The sequence below is a fragment of the Mercurialis annua genome, linkage group LG7, assembly GCF_937616625.2.
Source record: "Mercurialis annua linkage group LG7, ddMerAnnu1.2, whole genome shotgun sequence".
In the NCBI taxonomy this organism is placed as follows: Eukaryota; Viridiplantae; Streptophyta; class Magnoliopsida; order Malpighiales; family Euphorbiaceae; genus Mercurialis; species Mercurialis annua.
In genome coordinates, this window is record NC_065576.1 from 34,156,901 (window position 1) to 34,163,966 (window position 7,066).

Here is a 7,066-nt window from a genome sequence, read left to right on the forward strand (position 1 = left end):
TGGTTATTTATCTTGCAGCTGCATCAATAGTTCCTCAAGTTCAGGCTCAACAATGCCCTCACGAGTTATATCCAACAGGATGTGTTATTGAACAATGTTGGAGCGACTGCGATAAGTGGGTTAAAGGAGCAAGAGGGTTTTGCAAAGGAAACGGACCCGGACAATCAGCACCATTTTCTTGTGAATGCTCTTGTTAAAAAAAACCAATAGAGTTGTGTTGTTTTTACAGTTACTCCGATAATAAATTAAAATTACGTGTTTAGTTTTGTCGTCTTCTTATTACATTCATTACGATATTTATGATTGATAATTAAAATTATAAAATAAACATTTTAAAATTAATATCAATAAATATTCAATATAAACTTATACTACTTATATTTATCGTAGATATAGTTTATACTTTTTTTTAAAAAAAATTATCCTTTATTTATTGTAATTTATTATACTTAATATTTTTCCTCATACAAGATATGGTCATATATTATCAGTAAGGGATGAGCAAAATATTCGGCCGTACTAAATGAAAGCTCATAATATATCAATCATCTTCAATGTCAAAACGGTAGGATTAATTTACGACTCCAATTTCATGACTGAATGAGTCACTAACATAATTTTGTTTGAAAATCTTTGAGCTAAATTTTTATTTATTTAACATTTTCATAAGCTAAGAAAAAAAACAAACATTTACGTGAAATTGACTATTTGAGAACTTAATCTTAATCTTTTATGTGAATTTAATGTTGTTATCTTGAAGAAATTTATAAGGTCTATCCACATATAATTTAAAATGTAATAATTATAATCTCACTCTTACATTTTTTTTATTTAATTTTATCTTAAAATTTTCTAAATTTTTTCTTATTAATATAAAAATTGTGAGTATTATTCTTAAATTGATCAAAACGGATGTAAGTAAACTGGGAAATAAGAAATTCAGGGACTGTATTAACCGATTGTTTGATGTTTATACCAAACCAATGAGATATTTTCTGGTCCACTCTCTTAAAGGATAAAAGATCACATCGAAAACAAACTAAAAGCAATTAATAATAAAAAAACTAAAAACAATTAATGTCTATTCAAATTTTTTAAACATTACAAAAATATAGGATATTTTAGATAAAGTAGGAAATCGTTTTTTATTTTTTAATATGTGTCTCTTCTTTCAAAATATCATAAACTTTGGAATGGCGGAAGGATAAATTATGGGTAGTAAATATTAGACGCATGATTTCATTCCAAAATAGTTTTGAAATCAAAATACCATCACTGCAAGTTCTTGATTTTTTAGCCATTTATTTTGACGTTACATGCCTTGTAAGTATTTTGTCATTTTATATTAAAAAAATATTTCATTATATAGAAACCATCTTTACTAGTTATAAGATTAATTTTTTAAGAATTACCACTGATATATACTAATTTGTTACTATATTAGCTGTTTTCTAATAAGGGGTTACAGCTTAGTGATTATATAATAAGAAAAATTTCATAAATTAATAATTTACTGCGTAATGTATATGGAATATTTCTGTTATATGGCAGACTTTTATTCAATTCTATCAAAAAATTGACTTTACCAAATTTAAAAGATAAACGGAATAGTTGAAAGAAATGATTTAAAAACCGGATCGACTGATTCAACCGGGATCCGACTATCTGTCTAGTCCAATTAGCCTCTCTGAACTGGAAATCCGATCGAAATGGATTAGACTGGCCCGAACCGTGAAAACCGGAAACTGAAAACCCGATTGAACCGTTTGGTTTTATTAATTGTAATATCCCGTATGTCTGACGTTGCAAAGTAGGCAGCGTGTCTAAATTTAAACTGTTAAAACGGCCAAAAAGGAAATTATTGAGAAATAATTAAATAAAAGAAGACCCGAGTAGGTCGACATTGGAATTTTAATAAGGAAATTTTAATAATAATCTTCCACAATAAAAATGGAACTGGGTGAAAGAGATAAATGTGAGAAAGTGGTTAAAAGTCCACTTTAGCTCAATTTTTTTTGAAAATAAGCGTTTAGTTCCCGGAAAATAGAAATTAAATAAATAATTGACGGGAATTAGTATTTATAAAAATAATATCGATAAATTGATTATCGATAATTATTAAAATAACAATTGGACGAAAAAGTTGGAAAAAGTGCATTTTAGCTCAAAATGGAATTTGAGCGTTTTTAGCCGAAAATTGCTAAAATAAATTATTGGAGATGGAATTGTGAGGTATTAAGGTGATATTATTTATTTGGAAATAAATAATACAAAGTTTATCGAGTTCAAATGATTAAGCGATTTATGGACTAAATTGGGCGAAATATAAGTTCGTAACCGAATCGTGAGGAGGTGTCAATATTAGGGATCAAAGGGGAACTTTGCCATAAATATATAAGGCCACTTATTTGATTTTAAACTCAGAATTATACACTTATCTCAGCTGAAAACCCTTGACCATCTTCAACCTCAAGAACACCATATGCAACACAATCTTACAAGTGCCATAACTTCTTCGTTTTTGGTCTGATTGAGGTGATTCTTGCGGCCACGGAACGAGGGGAACGAGCTCTACACATCTATCCCTATCAATTGAGGTAAAAATCATCACCTATTAGTTAGGGTTTTCTGCTTTGAGTTCGGGTTTTATTGTATATAATGATGATGATGAATTCAAAGCTTCCATTAGTGTTTTTGATTAATAATTTGTTGGTTGAAGCTAGGTTTGATGTTTGAATTGGTAAAATATGATAGTTGTGGTTTGTGTGATGTGAGAGTTTAGTTATGGCTGGACATTTGAGTATGCTTAAGATTTTTGTGATGGGTGGTGGCCAAAGGAGGCCTTGGTGGCTAAAGGATGCGCCACCGTGCCAAAGCACGGTGGGGCTGCGTTTCAGCAGCCATGGCAGCCCCTCCCTTGTCCAAAACAGGGGAGGTCCTAAGGAAGGTGAAGGGGGGCTGATGCCACCCTTCGTTGGGGGTTAATCACATTAAAATTTACTTAGAACGCTTAGCGATACGTAACTAGTTTCAAGCGTAACGCAAAAATAGTTTTTGCACGAAAACGTTAGGGAGGTTGAGATAGATTTAAGTTGATGGTTATGGCATGAATTAAGGTTAAAATATATGGATTAATATTGAGTACATATCTGTTTTAATCGACCGAAACGTTAAAGAGATTACTTGAGAATTTAACGATGTTGCTGGAATTAATGCGCTGCGGAACAGCCATATTTCCAGGGCAATATCTCGATCTATATAGCTCCAAATTAGGTTCCGTTTGTTGGTACGGAAACTTAAGGATGTCGTCTTTAAATGTATAAGTATAAGTTTCTGCTAATTCGGCCTTTAAATAGCTCAAATAAATCAGAACATTATGTCGCGCATAGCAGTTCTGAAATTTAGGACAGCCCTAAGTTATTAACTTCGGGGCCAAATTCCGACACCTTCGGGTGATAATCTCGGTCCGAGACCTAAACGAAAGTTGTAGGCGACGTTCTGAACATTAAGAATGTCAATTTTTTTTAGGAGTCAGACTGTTTTAAGTAAACGGTTTCAATAGCCGAATTTGGCTAGAAACCTAGTTTTGGATTAATTAATTATAGTTAGAGTGTAATTAATTCGAGTTACTATCGAATTTGTGTAGACTTGAAGAGGCGACTACCAATGGAACCCGGAACTTACAAAACGCAATATCGCTTAGCTGTTATCGAAGGATATGGATAGCAAGCAGTGAGTATATTTTACTCACTCTTATTATCGTATTAAAAACTATTTTATATATACTGTATATATTATTATTACTAAATGCATCGCATAAATTGTATAGTTTGATTTGATTGAATTGTTCTTGTTGGATTGGATAATACTTGAATTGTTGTTTGTGGATTGATTTGTTGATATATGGATTGCATTACTTTGTTTATGACTTGTCGATTATTTGCCAATGTGAATTTGTATATGATCCAAAGAAACGAGCTACCTATTGGGCGTCAATAGGCCGTGTGATCACCGGTGTTTATGAAAGTCTAGATATTCGTACATAGATACGTTTGATATGAGCTCATTAAATATTGATCATATTTATAATTATGAAATGGAATATGTTTGGGTATCGGAAAGGAGGATTATAATTGTGGCAGATACGAGTAACTCGGTCGAACTATCTCGGGACCCGTATCTGGTGGGTAACTCGGTCGAACTATCTCGGGACCCACAACTTGGGATTAAGTAGTGACATGATGTAACTCGGTTGAACTATCTCGGGACTATGCCACGTGGTAGCGGGTAACTCGGTCGAACTATCTCGGGATCCGGCCACTCGAACGATATGATTCAAATATAATACGAATTAGGAGAGGTTAAGGAGTTTAAGATTAAGGTTTCGATCGGATCAAATACTTGTATTTAGTGAATTGTTTGCAATTGTTGTGATTGTATATGTTGGAATTGTGTAAAATGTGATTGTATAATATTTTAAAAATGTTTTTTTAAAAAAAATGCGATGCTTATTTTGATAATATGGTAAGTAAAATATACCTCACTCAGCTTAATAGCTGACCCCCCAATAGTGTGTTTTTCAGGTACCTAGATTCTGAACTTGGCTAGAAGTTCGTCTTTAACCGGAAGTTCCTTTGTCTATGTATAGCCCCGACTTCCGTAGATGCTGCAGTAGTGTGATGTCTGACCAGTGTAGCAGTGAAATTTTATATGGTTTATAGTTGCTGTCAGTTTGTATATATTTGTTTGGCCACGATAGTTATGCTTTGTACCACGGAGGTAGATTCCCGTGATGTAACTTTGACACTAGTAGTATATGCCAGGTTAGTACGTACAAGGTACGGAAACGATAGACCCGAGCAAGTTGTAATGTTTTACCAGTGCAAATAAATGTGTCTTTGTTAAATGCTTCCGTTTGTAAGGTCCTTATATGATTAATGTTTGCGAAAAAGTTTTAGTGAATTTCAGGCTTGTTACGGGTTTCGGAACTACAATTCCCATTCCCTAGCGTCGGTCGCGGCCCTCGATTTTGGGTCGTGACATTAATATTCTTATATTTCAAACAATTGCTCATATTTTTTCCACTTCCTTTCTATATTTACTATGTTTGCTTGCTCTCAAAACAATTACGATTGACTTGCTATAATTTATTCCCCTTTTATAAATAAGAGTAAATTAGAAGCTATTTTAAAATATATATGGAAGACAATAGTTAAAATCAAGCAAATATAATATGTTGACATCTATAAAATAGCTAGGTTGATCACCTTCTAAAATAAATTTTAAATTAATGGTTATTTTCAAAATGAATAAAGAAAGAAAACAATTCAACTAAATGTTTTCAAGTAATGCAATATGTTGTCCTATATACTAAAACTGTTATTTTACATTTTTTTTATTATTTCTTTATAATAACATTCCCAGCTAATTGTTTCCTTTTTTTTTATTCTGAAACCTCCAATTAACATGATAAGGTCATCTAAATCAAAATGACTAATTATATTTTTTTGTTTACTAAAATTGACATCTTAGTTTAATTATTTTTGCTACTTTAAATAATGGGAGAAGAATAACCATTTTATACATGTGAAAAAAAAATTAATATATTTTAATAGAAAGTATTAATCTATATTGTTTTTTTGTTTTCATTCTAAATTTTACAAAATCGGTTCAACTGGCAGTTAAATCGGTTGAACTGGTTGAACTGCGAACCGGTGGCCATACCGGTTCGGTTTTTAAAACACTGGTTGAAAGATATCATATTTATTGATACTATTTCAATAGAATAATTTTTAATATAATTAGACCAATACTTTGTGATTAAGGTAAATATTTAATAGTAATAATTATTTTTACTAAATAAGAATATCGGAAATCATTTCATTCTATAAATATATTTGATCATTCAAAAGATTTACATTAATACCTTAAATTCAAATATTCTACATTAATTTTCATAAGTTCAAAAAATTTCAATTCATGCTCATAAAAATATAATCACACTATATAAATACCACACACACATCTCCTTTTGTTATAAGAAAATTACAGACCAAAATATTATTCAACCATACAATTAGTTCCATTATATTAAAGATAAGATCTCATCAATTATGGCTTCATTTGCTCATATTTTCCTTATGTTCCTCATTTTTTCAGGTATATATTTTTATATTAATTCATTTTATTTTTAATATACATAAAGCTTGGAATTAAATAAAAAGAACTATAAATTATAATAAATAGAGAAATAATTTTTTTGGTTATTTATCTTGCAGCTGCATCAATAGTTCCTCAAGTTCAGGCTCAACAATGCCCTCACGAGTTATATCCAACAGGATGTGTTATTGAACAATGTTGGAGCGACTGCGATAAGTGGGTTAAAGGAGCAAGAGGGTTTTGCAAAGGAAACGGACCCGGACAATCTGCACCATTTTCTTGTGAATGCTCTTGTTAAAAAAACCAATAGAGTTGTGTTGTTTTTACAGTTATTCGGATAATAAATTAAAATTGCGTGTTTAGTTTTGTCGTCTTCTTATTACATTCATTACGATATTTATGATTGATAATTAAAATTATAAAATAAACATTTTAAAATTAATATCAATAAATATTCAATATAAACTTATACTACTTATATTTATCGTAGATATAGTTTATACTTTTTTTTTAAAAAAAATTATCCTTTATATATTGTAATTTATTATACTTAATATTTTTCCTCATACAAGATATGGTCATATATTATCAGTAAGGGATGAGCAAAATATTCGGCCGTACTAAATGAAAGCTCATAATATATCAATCATCTTCAATGTCAAGACGGTAGGATTAATTTACGACTCCAATTTCATGACTGAATGAGTCACTAACATAATTTTGTTTGAAAATCTTTGAGCTAAATTTTTATTTATTTAACATTTTCATAAGCTAAGAAAAAAACAAACATTTACGTGAAATTGACTATTTGAGAACTTAATCTTAATCTTTTATGTGAAATTAATGTTGTTATCTTGAAGAAATTTATAAGGTCTATCCACATATAATTTAAAATGTAATAATTATA

General features: G+C 30.5%; 1 long non-coding RNA gene across 1 annotated transcript; it reads left to right on the plus strand.

The window, feature by feature from the left end:
• Positions 1 to 2,416: 2,416 nt before the first annotated feature.
• LOC126655815 (uncharacterized) lies at positions 2,417 to 4,906 on the plus strand. Its single transcript, XR_007633095.2, has 3 exons — positions 2,417 to 2,597; positions 3,647 to 3,732; positions 4,572 to 4,906. It is a non-coding gene; the product is annotated as an uncharacterized LOC126655815 (long non-coding RNA).
• The last annotated feature ends 2,160 nt before the right edge of the window (positions 4,907 to 7,066 follow it).